At 37.1% G+C, this 13810-nt stretch overlaps 1 long non-coding RNA gene across 1 annotated transcript in view; it reads right to left on the minus strand.

The window, feature by feature from the left end:
* Positions 1-496: 496 nt before the first annotated feature.
* Positions 497-13810, minus strand: part of LOC309628400 — a 723103-nt gene continuing 709789 nt past the window's right edge. The window contains exon 2 of the long non-coding RNA XR_014244478.1: positions 497-13279. This is a non-coding gene — a long non-coding RNA (uncharacterized lncRNA). The remainder of the gene's footprint in view (positions 13280-13810) is intronic.

Here is a 13810-nt window from a genome sequence, read left to right on the forward strand (position 1 = left end):
TGGACGTGAGGGCAGGGCAGCCTGGGATTTAATATAGTCTGAGAGGCAAAGGAGGAAGTGACAAGAGGGGTTGGAGAAGCCAAGGGAGTGGTAAGGGGGAAGGAAAGGTCTATCCAGGCTGAGGGAACAGGGTGGTGAAAGCCTCTAGAAGCAAGGATCTAGGTGCTATGCAGCACCTGAGAAAAAGGGTGGAAGGCTGAGCCCTGAGACTCTGGGGGAAATTACGCTGTACATACAAAAAGTTTTGGGAAGCCCCCCCATGATAGCACTCCATCTCTTTGTAGGCTTTACAGTCTATAATAAGTCAGATTCTTTTGTTTTTAGGGGAATCCTTCCATGTGGTAAAATTTCTACTCAGAGAAGTACACAAATAATTGTGCATCAATAACAGTGTTTACTTTCTTTGTTTTAAAGATATAATGATTTAGGGGATTGGGTTGAGCTTTCCCCAAACCCCTGGCTTGGGCAGTAAAGTTACATTTATTATGGTTTCTTATCCTAGGAATTTGACCTTATTTTTCCTTTGGGAAGAAGTTTCTTTAAAAGTGTAAACTCAATTTCATTAAATAGCTGGTTCACTCTGGGACAGTGGACTCAGGGAACTTCTAATTGTTTAACTTATATTCATTAAAATAAGAAAACATGGCCCCTTAGATAAGGTGATGAAAGCAACCTTTTATTTCTATAAATTCAATTGAGTAATAGAAGAAAGTATAAGATATAGGAAAGGTAGGGGTTTAAACCTTGAAGATATTATTTAAAATTCTTTTTCTTAAAAACTTTGACCTAAAAAAGCTGCTCTGTGTAGAAGAGGAAAATAATAGAGCTGGAATGCTGTACGTGACTCTGTTCTATTAACGTAAACAGGAAGGATGGAGAACATTTTCATTTTTTCTTTCCCTTTGGCAAGCTCTCAGCTCAGCTTCCTATGGGTGGAAATGGGCAATAAATAGCAGGGTATCCAGTGGCCTCTTTCTAGGCCTCCTGGTTACTAGCATTGGCAAGAACTTCACTCCCCTTTTCTTTCTTCTTATTTTTAGAGTGTTGACTTTTTTCTTTCTCAGGGTTGAGGGTAAGGCAAGGGCCTGTCACTATCAGACAGTGAGGTGAACCGCAGAGACTGGTTTCCCAGGAATCGGCACCCAGCTGCCAACCTGGTGGGTCAGAGTCATCATCTTTAGTACCGCGGTTGGTTTTCCTGTGAAAGTGAGACTTCCTTTAAATCACACACACACACACACACACACACACACACACACACACACGAGTGGTATGCATCCCCCCCCCACCCCTCCATCTGTTAATCTGAGAAAATATACCTCTTGTCCTATTCTCTTCTGCAAAGAATTCTCTCTGAGTTGAGCTGTAAGCAAAATGCTAAGAAATTTCTGAAGATGAGAAATCATTACATTTTTTTTTTCTTGTGTTTCATGGTGATCCACCAAATACTTTTCTGTGGCTTTGACTAAAGGACAGGATTTCCCTTCTACTAATGACAAGGAAAAGTAACCTCTGGTTTTAAAAAGGCTTTGGAATTCTTGAAAGAAATTGTTGCAATATTGGATATTTCAGCCAGCCTAAGCTATCTGGGGAGGCCAAACGTGGAGAAACAACAAGAATAATAATAGTTTTCTGGCTGATGACAGTCAACCTTTAACACTCTTAAGGTGTAATCCAGTTACACTTAAATATAACATTGCTATAAAGATACACCAAAAGTATGATAGAGTTACAATTCTTTGTTCTCATTGGAAGAAGAGAGAACTTTATCTTTGTGGGGTACTTCTTCATTTGGGGGGCAGGTGCTTTCTTTGCAGGCAAACTGGGCAGAATCCACTCATCCATTTTTTTTTTCAAGTTAAAATGCAACAGTCCTTTTTCAATGACCTTGGATTCTGTAACTAAATGTGCACAGGGCCTGGCAGCTTGAGCTTGATTATTCTCATCTCCTGGCTGGAGGGCCATTCCTTCCTCAGTTATGTCTCCCAGCTGCTTCTGTAGTCTTATGAGGTACTTGAACATCACCTGAGAAGCTGCAGTAGAGAGCTGTGAAATAATTAAATATTTGGTGTTTTGGTGGGCCTAGAGGTGAACAAGGTGTTTTCCTGTCCAGGTAGGAACACGATCGTTTTACATGGAGGTGACAGGATATGTTGCCTCTGCCTTCTGGCGGCTGGGAGTTGTAGTTTAATGGGCGTCTGGTATTATGTTTTAAAATACCACTGTCATTTGAGTCCCTCATGTTTTAAAAATGTCTGGTTTTTCCTAAGAGAAATTATAAAGTTGCATCACTGAATTCATATGATTGTTTGGGGACAGGGCACTCATGCTTACTATTAGGGTCCCCAGTTTTATTTCCTTTGTGATTGCATCACTCCTCAGAGTATGGTAAGAATGACTTTATAGACTTTCTTTCTGGCTACTTCTTTGTAGGCTGTTTGTTAAGACAAACAAGAAAAAGAAAATTTTATAGGAATTGTGCTCCTTTTACTTCTATTGGTAACATTAATAGTTGTCTGAGATTGACAACAAATTCTAAGACCAGCAACCAGTTCTCCAAAGCCTCACACTTTTACAGACCTCTTTCAGTTTTACAAATATGATTATCAGTGCTTTGGGGCATTAGCTGAATAAGATGATGCAAGAATTTTAACTACCATTAATTTCATCACTGGGCATAGTTCTAAAGTCGCAGAACTTCAGGCCTGGACGTTACTTTAAAGGTTTTGTCCAATTTCTTGTTATACAGATAAAGGAATAGGAAAATGAAGTGCCTCAGATAAAGCCACGTGGTCCTTATGAATGCCCGGTTGCAGGCTAGGTGTCATATTGAGACCCATGTTGTACCTTGGTGACCACTTCCTATACAGTCTCACGGAAGCCTGGCACCTGGCCAGGTGTTTTATATACATACTGGCTTCGAGAGAGTACAAGCTTGAATCCCTGTACTAACACTAACCTCCTTAAACCTCATTTTTTTAGCTGTAAAATGGTGATAATAGTAGTCTCTACCTCTTATGGAGATTAAATCAGATATTCTACGTAAAAATTTAGCCCATAGTAAGTACCCTATAAATGTTAGTTGTTATTATTATTAGGCTCAATTTCGTTAATCATTTAAAATATTTTTAAACCATTGTGTTATAAATTCTACCTATCAAAACTAGTAAGCTATTACACTTTCACCCCCTTCATCTAATATGCTTGTTAAAGGTCTACTGTGTGCAAGACACTGCTGGGTCTTTTGTAAAATAGAAATACAAATAAGAAATAATCCCTGCCCTCTAAGGGTCTTTGTGTCTGTGTGTACGTGTGTGTATGTACGTGTGTGTATGTATGCATGTGTGTGTATGTGTGTGTATGTATATATGTGTGTATGTGTGTGTGTATGTGTGCATATGTGTGTGTATATGTATGTGTGTTATGTGTGTATAAGTGTGTATGTGTATGGCAGAATGTAAGTAACATGGAATGGGGGTAAAAAATGCTAGAAGTTAAGTTTGGTGATATGATATATTATCTTGCTCTGTGTCTATCCTTCCTGATATTGGCGTATCATTTCTATTTGTTGTTTATGAGCTTGTCTCCCAGCAACTTCACTGTATCTTTACAACTTCCAATGACTTCTTAAACTCTTAGTCTCCCCCTAACAGAGCCTAATCCCACTACATTCAGGAAGACTGCTAAGACCATCAAATGCCCCCCTCTCCATCCCCACCTAAACAGTCTGCAGTTTTTACATGCATGTCGGAGCAAGATTACCTATTGGACGTTAACATTTGTAATATTTCTGAGAACATGATTGCCTGGGGATAAGGGGAGATTTTTCTTACTGAAAACTTTTACCAAATTTTTTTCTCAAAGCTTCTCTACCACAAAGTCACAAAGAGCAGAAATATCCCTCCTTCTATGGAATCTTCAGTCATCCACCAGTATTTCCGCCCATTCTAGGGCTGTGATTTCTCATTAGGTGGAGGTTATCCTGTCTTGTGTAAATACATACTGAATTCTCACCCTTTTATCTTGAGTACTATCTGCTGTTCTGTTACCTGTATTTTTCTTTTTCTCGCTGTTAAAAATACCTGTGTCTCTTTTGTCTTCAAGAAAGTACCAAGTAATCTCCACACTTTCTTATTTATAATGTCGTCTCATTAAGAAAGAAAAAAGCATATTTATCTCTCTCCTAAGAGTAAGCTCATGGAATGCATGTATACATTTTATACCCACATATTTCCCTACTATCCACCCTCCATACCCCCAGCCCTTACAATCTGCCATTTGACAGAAATCCCTTATACCATGGTCATCTTTTGTCTGTGCCCAAAGTTTTTGCTTCTGATTTTACCTTTTGAAATGTTAATCACTTCTGGCCTAACATTAGTGATGGCAGAGTTTCTTATTTATCCTCACATGTTACTGATTTCTTTCTCTCTTCAAACTGTGAGTATCCCTGGCCATCCTCTTTGTTTTCTACCCTAGGAAATACAACGTCTGACACGGCTTCAAGTTATCTGCCATGTCTAGGTGACTCATAAATCCATATATGCAGCTCTTCCTGTAACAGACATATATCCAGAGTAATACACCGTTATCAGAAACCTCGCCATTTGGATATCTCAAAACCTTTGATTGCACCATGCAACCAAAGTAGATAAAAAACGGTCAAAGAGCTATTTTATATGATTCAACCTAATAGTTATGTCCCGAAACTGAAGTTATTGCTTTCTCCCAGCCTTCATTTCCTCCAGCCAGCCTCTTATTCCCATTGCAGTTCTGGACGCTTGGTTGCCAGGTTTGTTACATTGGAGACATGGGTAGCAGCAGAATTCTCTTTCATCTGTCTCTCTGTTTCTCCTCCGTTTCCCCTGCAAGCAAGAAGGCTTATAGCTGTTCTCTGGTTTTTTTCTTCTTCCTAACCACGTTATGCCTGGAGTGCCATAAGGAAGTTTGCATACCCCTTTGTATAACCTGATTTATGCCCAGGAGCGCTGATTCTCGGGTAATATGGGTTTGTTTATTGTCACTTCTTTGGAGGTTCCTTTGTATCTCTTGTTCGAAGTTAAAAATACTTGTGATTAGATACAAGGTTCTTTCTTGCTCAATTTTTCAGCATAGGTCTACTACTCTACCCTGGGTCTATTATTTGAGTATAATAAACCACAGTTAAATTTCAGTAAGCTTCAGTTTTCTAATCTGTAAATTGAGACTAATAATATTAACAGTCTCATAAGGTAGTGGCTGAATTAAGTTAATACATACAAATCACTTAGAACAGTGCCTGGGACATAGTAAGCCCTTTTAAAATGTAAATTATGCTGAAAAAAAATGAGAAGATTCATTATCATGTGATGGGGTCAAATTTCTTTTGCTGTTTTCTATATTTTTGCAAAAACAAAACATAACAAAAGCACACTCAAAATCCACAGCTTTTAAAGGAGTTATGTTTAGTTCTGGGTCTGTAAAAGAGCTTTTGGTTAATTCTTACTTGTCTTGATTCAATTTCATCCTCCTTAACTGTAGTGCTTTTTAATGATGGTTAAAAAAAGAAAAAGCTAAAAAAAAATCATGTACTCTTTAGGAGGTATTTAATATCAAATGTTCTATTAAAGGGTTGCTATGAAGAAAATCTTTTGGTAAAGGTGATTCTCAATCTTTAGTTTGCTGAAATGGCCTAAGAAATATAGTAAGGAATTTGCGCTGCGGTAATATCTTTGAAGTCTAGTCGCCTGCCTTTAATTTTGCAGTAAGCGCCTAATCTCATTAGATTTCATACACTCAGTGTTTGCACTTGCACAAAAGCTGTCCAAACAAAGCCAAAATGTTGACACCACCGTCCTCTGATGGCATTTAGAATGAATATATTAAACACACTTGCACTAGCCTTGCATTAAGCTAAGAAATAAATTTTGAACTTTGAACTCAGCAGGATAAAAAAGCTTTACTTGATAGCCGAGCAATTGTGTTGTGGTATGGTATAGGGAATTCATTGTGTTGTTCAGAATCCAAACTTGCAAACATTCTCTACATACAGTAGGCACTGCACAAGTAAAGAATTAAAGTAAGGAACAGTCCTCAAATCCTGTTGTTAGGGACCTAAATGGAAAGTAAAGTGGGCTGGTGGATTTGCTTTGAAATTCACTGAATAAACTTTGATTAAATTCACTTCAGAGAAGGACTCAAAGTGAAAGAATATCTTTTAGTTAGTGTGTGAGAGTATGTCTATTCAATTCACCTTGCTAATTTACACGTTTAGAAATTTTCTTTAAAAATCTGGCAATCTTATCTTTTTACTGAAGGTTTGGAAGCTGACGATTATAAAGAGGGCTCAAATAAGACTTGTTTGTCCCTTTTCATAGAATGAAGATAGCAGCAAGGCTGGAATTGAGAATTAACTAAATCTAATGCCTAGGGGTATTTAATGGTTTCTAACTAGATAGTACCTAAAAGAAATAGATTTCCCCATAAAACATGTATAAATGTTTATAAACCTGTGTACCTGGAACATGACCATCAATTAGGAAGCAGGTGCCAGCAATGTTTGACCAAGGAAAATAGTTATCATAAAGTTCACATATTAAAATTTGTGCATGTTCCTTACTAAGAATCTCATAGTTGCTTAGTCCAATTGCTTTCACTCTTACTTGACATGGTTTTTTGCTTGGGTATTTGCTTTTGGCTTATATTAAGGGCTTTTTAAAAGAAACACTATTTGAAATGTATTATACTAGCAACTGTCAGAATACCATTGAAGACGTTATCTATTCTATCTTACATCATCCTTATTATGAACACCATGAAAAAAATTCTCTTCGGTCTTCATGTCAAGAGTGGTAGTATTTTTTTTTTTTTTAAATCCCACAAGGACTCAGAGGCAAAAAATATACAAATCAATTTTCACTGCAAAGTAAAGGAGCTGTTACAGTGGAGGATTACTGGGCTGAATGTCAATATTATGACGTAGTATGAGTGGGTTTCATGTTTGGTAATTGCAATCATTGTTGCTTTTGTTGTGGTCATCCATTTACAATGCTTGGTGTCAGTTTATTTATCTCTTGTAAAAATAAAATACAGTGTGTGTGTGTGGAAAAAAAAAAAAAAGAGTGGTAGTATTTCTTTTAAATAGCTGGCTTGTTTTTACTTTCTGATGGCTGTGAACCTGTAACTAATTGATCACCTTTCCATCCTTGCTTTTGCTTCCAGGAAGCTTAGAGCTCTACTTGCTACTTAGTGCCAGCAATTGTAAGGCAATCTGTGCATGTTACTGACTCTTGGCTTTATTATTTGCCTATTCCTATTTTCCTTTTGTTCAAATTCCCTCAAAAATCATTATATTTTTCATTGCATAATTTTAAAAAGCTGTCACAAATCCTTTGTAGAAAGAGATATGTATACACACATTCATAAATTCATTAGTACATTATTAGTACATTCACAGATTCATGCTTGTGGCATCAATGGTTTTATGGTTTTCAAAACCACAGCAAATTAGAAGCTGGAAGTTAGAAGGTGAGGGATGACTGCTAGAGAAAGAACAGTAACAATGTCTACTGATAAGCTCCATTGAGGACACCAGAAAACTGACAAGAGACAGGTATGGGAACTCAAAAACACAACTGCCCAAGACCATGCAAGGTAGGGCTGAAATACCCCGTGTGTCTCTCTAATCCAAGAATTGGTAATATGCTGCAATTCTGCACATATTGTTATAAAATGACCTCAGTAATAAGATAAGATTGTAATATATTCCACGTACTTTGTCTAACAAGGCAGTGTTCTGCTTACTATCCTTTAAAAAGATGTACCTAAAAAAATTGGGTCTCCTTCAGGGACTGAACTTCAGTTATTGAGAAAACTAACTCAGCCAAAAACCTTTCTTCTCAGTGAGGTTGAATTAAGGTGTTCTTATAAAATCACCACATGCGAAATATCTATTGAATGACCAAGTTTGAAATTAGTACTTTATTTCTAAACAAACCACTGCAATCAGCATATTCAAGAAGCTGGCCTGCGCTGTTGCATCACCTGGACTGACCTGCTGTCAAGGACAGCCTGGGCTCATTGAGGGTGAGAATATGAGGATGATCCAAGGGGAAGTTTAGTTACAAGCGCTGAGAGGGAATTTGATTCAGATGTAAGTTGGATAATAGCAAGCTAATGTCTCTTTGGCTCCACTACCTTTTCTTTTCATAAGATGCCAGAAGGTCCTTAGCTCACTGGCCTGCAAAGGGGGAGGGTGGATTGCAGTGAGAGACAAAGATATTTGATTCTCCTTGTAAATGAAAAAAAGCAGTAGAGCTATTTCCTGAGCTCACGTGGTACAGTGTTTAAAAGGATGGACTCTGGAGCAGAATTCTTGGGTTTAAATCTTGGTTCCACTACTTACTTGCTACTTAACTTCCCAGTGTCTTTAATGATCTGTGTCATTGGCTTCAAAATGGGGCCAGTAATATCCCATTACGGAAAGGGTTGTCGTGAGAGTTACTATAAATAAAGTGCTTAAAACAGCATCTCACTATGTGCAATATATTATATGCTATATAAATGCAAATATTAAAAATGACTGTTAGTTAATTATTAAATAATACTAAATATTATCGTTGAAGTCAGAAGAAGGGAGAAATTTATTCCACTTCTAAGGTAGAATAAATTGCCCCTTTCTCTTCACATTACATTAAATTTTCTCTTCACATTACATTTGCAAATGTTTGTGAATGTCTTTATTTTATTCTATTTACATGCCACTGAAAACACTTAAAAGACAGTGAAGTGTGGAGGCATGGATTTGAGTCTTGGCAGAAAAAGGTTTTGGGGCTACTAAGAATAATTCCATGTAGTAAACCATAGATCTTACTTTTTAAAAAGTTTATTTTAAATGTGGCTTTAATCTCATTTTAAAAGTAACAGAGCCATGGTACAAAAATTTGTCTGTTCTTTACTCAGTTCAATCACATGAACAAAACCACCACTACGGAATAAACTATATGGTGAATTTCCATCCAGCCTCTTTTGTGTATGGGCATGTATGGGTATGCATATGTGTTAGTAACAGTGACTCTCAAACTACTTTTTCCTGCCATACTTAATGGATGTTTGCTTAACCGTGTTCTAAATATTCCTATAAGCATTTCCTAACATGTTGACTATATTCTACCTCTTCACTGAAATAGAAGTAAAATCATTTGTAAATCTGAATATCTTAATAGATTACTTGCAACATCAACTGAATGGGCGAGTTTGTATTCTGTCTTTTCGTTTAATATTATTTATAAGAATTTTCCATGTAATTATGAGTTTTAGAAATTGTTATTTTGAAAGTATTTCAAGCATACACACACACACACACACACACACAGAAGAGGAAAATATAATTAACCCCGCACACCTCTCACCCAGATTAAACAATTATCCACATTTTGTCACAATTGCTTCATCTCTCTCTTTTCTCTCTCTCTGGTGGAAGCATCTTAAAGCAAATCCCAGACATGGTGATATTTTGCCATTTCATCCATAAACATTTCAACATGGGTCTCTAAAATAATTTTCCACGTCACCGTAACCACAACACCTTTATCAAAATGAACAAAACTAACATCTAATTCAGGCCATATTCAAGTTTCCCCCAAAGACTCAGATAGGTCATTCTAAATTGGTTTGTTGCCTTCAGGATCCAACAAAATCCATACATTGCATATGGTTGTGTGTCCCTTGAATGTTTTTAATCTAAAACTGTGTCATCCAACATGGTAGCCACTGACCACAAGTGGCTTTCAAAATTTAAATTAATTAAAATTAACTGACATTAAGACATTCAGATCGTAAGTCACACTGTCCACATTTCAAGTGCTCAGTAGTTACACATGTCTAGTGATTGCCGTATGAGAACATTTCCATCATTGCAGAAAGTTCTGTTGGATATCAGGCTCTAGAAGATTAACCTCTACCCTGCTTACCCCAGGATCACTGAATTATTGAAGAAACTGGGTCAGTCTTTGATAATTCTGGATTGCCTACTTATGGACAGTTTAAGTTGTTCCTCTCAACCGGGTATTTCCTGTAAATTGGAAATTTTGTCTAAAAGCTTGATTAAAGTTCAACAATTTGTTTTTGGGGGAGCAGGAATATTTCATACTTCATACTTACTTCATAAGTACCTCATACTTCTGTATACTTCAATAATCATGATTTTATGGTCACTTTTTATTTCATTGAGTGTATATACAACAATATTATTCTTAAGTTGTCTTTTATTATTGCATACTTAATTAGTTTCCATTTTAAACTTTATATATAGTATTGTCTTAACTATTTCTATGAATAGAGATTTTTTTCTATATTTCTGTATCCTAAGGTATTTCTTTAAGATAAATGACCAAAAAAGGAAATTCTATATTAAAGCTAATAGTAGTTTTATGGTTCTGGATATATGCTATTTAATTAATTTTCAAAGGAATTGTCCCAACTGATGCTGCCCCCAGTAATATGTGGGTGCTATTTTTACCACATCTTCACCAGCATTGAGTATTATCACGGAAATGATCATAGTTTTTTCAATTTAATAGTGCCCTGTGATTTGAATCCGTCTTTTCTCCAGTTCTTCTTATTCCCTCGTGTCTTGGGCAGGCTCACAGCAATGAAGCCCTTCTTCCAACAGGGTACAGTTTTCAACGTCTTAGATTCGAAGGCAGGATGCACCAGGAGACTTTGCCTTGGGCCCTTCCTGCCTAGATCCTTTGGGCTAATACTCCCTTTTCTCTCTTTATGATTCATTCTGAGCAGGCTTAGTGGCTAATCTTCTATTTCCAGTTTTATGATCTGTTCCTCCCCCTAGCCTAGATCTGAAACATCCTTTCCTTCAACAATTCAAATGTCTTGGCTATTCATCTTCCCCTTTGGTTCAGAAAGCTTTAGTTGTCGATTCTATTCCCTTGTCAGCAACAATTTTTTATTCTTACTGGCTTAGTCAGGCTGTCTGCCCTGGCTTTCTTTATAAGTGTTTTTGTGTAGAATTTTTGCCTCCTAGGAAGCCCACTGTAGCATAACATAATTAAGTGACAATATATGAGGTGCCAGCGCTTTACAAGCAGTTAATGACTGGTTGGAAGATTTATAAAGCAAGAGGTGAAATCAAAGAGAACCAAACGCTCAAGTTCTATATAAATAAAAAAATAAAAAATTAATGTGGTTTTAATTGTTGTTTAACAGATATTTGAAAAGAAGTATGTGAAGACATGCATATTAAGAAATCTTGACATGCAGTTGTGCGGCCACTAACACAACTCCATCTGCACCTTGTATTTCCTTTTCCAGCCTCCCATATTTGCCTGCTTCCCATAACCTTCTTCTTCAGCATTTGCTTTCCAGTCTACTGACCTCTGGCCCTCCTTTGATTCTTCATTGCTCCCTCTTACATTTTCAGTAAAAATAAAACGAGTGTGACTGAGGTCAGAATCTGGCTCTTTATACAAAGCTGCACATGCAAGATGCGAACTAGTGAGGAAAATGTGTATCATGGGAAAGTTGAAATTACAATGAGAAACTTAACTTTGGAATTTCCTGCCTGATCTGTCTCTTAAGTTAATGTTTTAATTCGATGTCCTTATTTGGCTTTAAATGAAAAGTTAGAGCTGAGATAGAAAAGAACAAATCAACAAACAAACAAAAAATACCTACATGCAACTTATTACAGCTGTGATGAAGACCACACAACAGCACATAACTTTCAAATGGTTGTACTGTTTACAAAATCTTATAACATCGACCAGACTATATGACTGAATACTTATAAAAATTGTGCTACATATGTACAAAGTGATTTTTGGATTCCTGGTAGCTGTATCCTATGATACCTTTTTCAAATCTTATTTTCTACTTTTTCGGGACCTCAGAAACAAACATGTGGAAAGTTCTGCTTAAAGAACGTTACGCTATGCACAGAAGCAAATATCAATCCAAAAAAATATCCCCACCCCACCCCAAATAAACTTAAAGTGGTTGAACATCTCATACTAGGTTGGAAGAAGGGTTTAGTGATTATATAATCATCTGTTTCCTTCTAAAGGCATCATCTGGCACAAAATTACGAATTGTAAATACGTGGTGAGTGAAAATGCAAACGGAGTTATTGGAAGATGTACAACTCACCTATACTATTCTAGCATTCATGCTTTTCTATTTTTGATGATGAGATTTTAGAGTAATCAACTCAGAAATAAAAACTAAAATTTTGAGAACTTTTCATATTTTCTTTCAGAAGGTTAGGAAAGCCAAGTCTTTGACAGTTGGGTGAGGGAACTAGGGTCTGTAACTTTCAAAACTGTAATTAATTGTGTTTAGTCTTTAGGCCTGTTATTGGCATAACTTCCAGGGCTTTTATTGCTCAAAGGCTGTTTTCAAGATGGTGTTCCATCAGGCTCCATTTTCCTTTCCTTTCCAAAAACTTCTGAGGATCTGTTGTGAAGTACCAGGAAGCCTGACTGCTAAGACAGATGTGGGTCATTTTGGTATTCATCTTTGCAGATGTTTCTGGCTCTGCAGAAACAGGAGTTCTGAGGGATTTGTTCATGGTCGCTAACTCTACTAGTGATTTACTGAAAATTCAAAATCCCACTTTTCTAACGTATAAGTGGAGACACATCTGACCTTGGGGCAAGGTCTTGCCTCATACTAGGTGAGGATTGAGCTGGAGCCAAAACACTGGGGTGTATTTTGGGAGAATTTCTGTTAACCTATTACAGCCTAAAATTTATCCCTCTCACCATAGACATTCTATATACTGAAGAAGTAGGGAAAATCCTCTAGAAGCAGAAGCACCTTTTAGTTTGTGTTGAGGATGTTGACACTTTCCTAGTATGAATCAGTCTATTTTTTTTTCAGGTATTGAGTCATGAAAGTTCCCTCCTATTCCAACATTGCCTTATCAGAAGCACATGGACAATTGAGCACTGACACCGCCCCACTGAGACTGGATTGGATGGGTCAAGGGCAAGGGCTCAGGGGTGCAGTGTGGTGAGGGCAGCAACCAGGGCAGAGGGCTGCATAGACATTGGTGTCATGGTGCCACCTCCTTGGGAATTCCCAAAGACTCAGATGGGCATGGGCTCAAATTTTACCACTTGGAAGTACAACTATTGATCCTGAAGAGTTAGAGAGTTAGGGGATTCTTTCCTTCTTTCCTTCTTCCCTCCCTCCCTCTTTCTTTCTTTCTTTCTTTCTTTCTTTCTTTCTTTCTTTCTTTCTTTCTTTCTTTCTTTCTTCTTCCTTCCTTCCTTCCTTTCTTTCTCTCTCTCTTTCTTTCTTTCTCTCCCCACTTCCAGCTTTATTAAGGTATACTTGACAAATAAAATTGTGAGATATATAAAGTGTATAATGCGATGATATATGTACACATTTTGAAGGGATTCCCCCATATTGAGTTAATTAACACATCCGTCACCTCACATATTTACCTACCCCCTGTTTTTGCTGGTGAGGACATTTAAGTTCTACAGTCTTAACAAATTTTAGTTATACAACACGGTGTTATCAACTGTAGCACCATATTATACATTAGATCCTCAGACCTTACCTTAAAACTGGAAGTTTATTCCAGGTTACCAACATATCCCTATTTCCCCGACCCCCCAGTCCCTGGCAACCACTTTTCTACTCTCTGTTTCTATGAGTTTTTTTAAAGACTCCACATAGAAATGATACCATGAAGTATTTGTCTTTATCTGTCTGGTTTATTTCACTTAACGTAATGTTCTCCAGTTTCAACCATTTTGTTGAAAATGACAGAATTTTCTTCTTAATGACTGAATAATGTGAGATA

Source organism: Balaenoptera borealis (genome assembly GCF_965194805.1).
Source record: "Balaenoptera borealis genome assembly, chromosome: 4".
NCBI classification, from domain to species: Eukaryota; Metazoa; Chordata; class Mammalia; order Artiodactyla; family Balaenopteridae; genus Balaenoptera; species Balaenoptera borealis.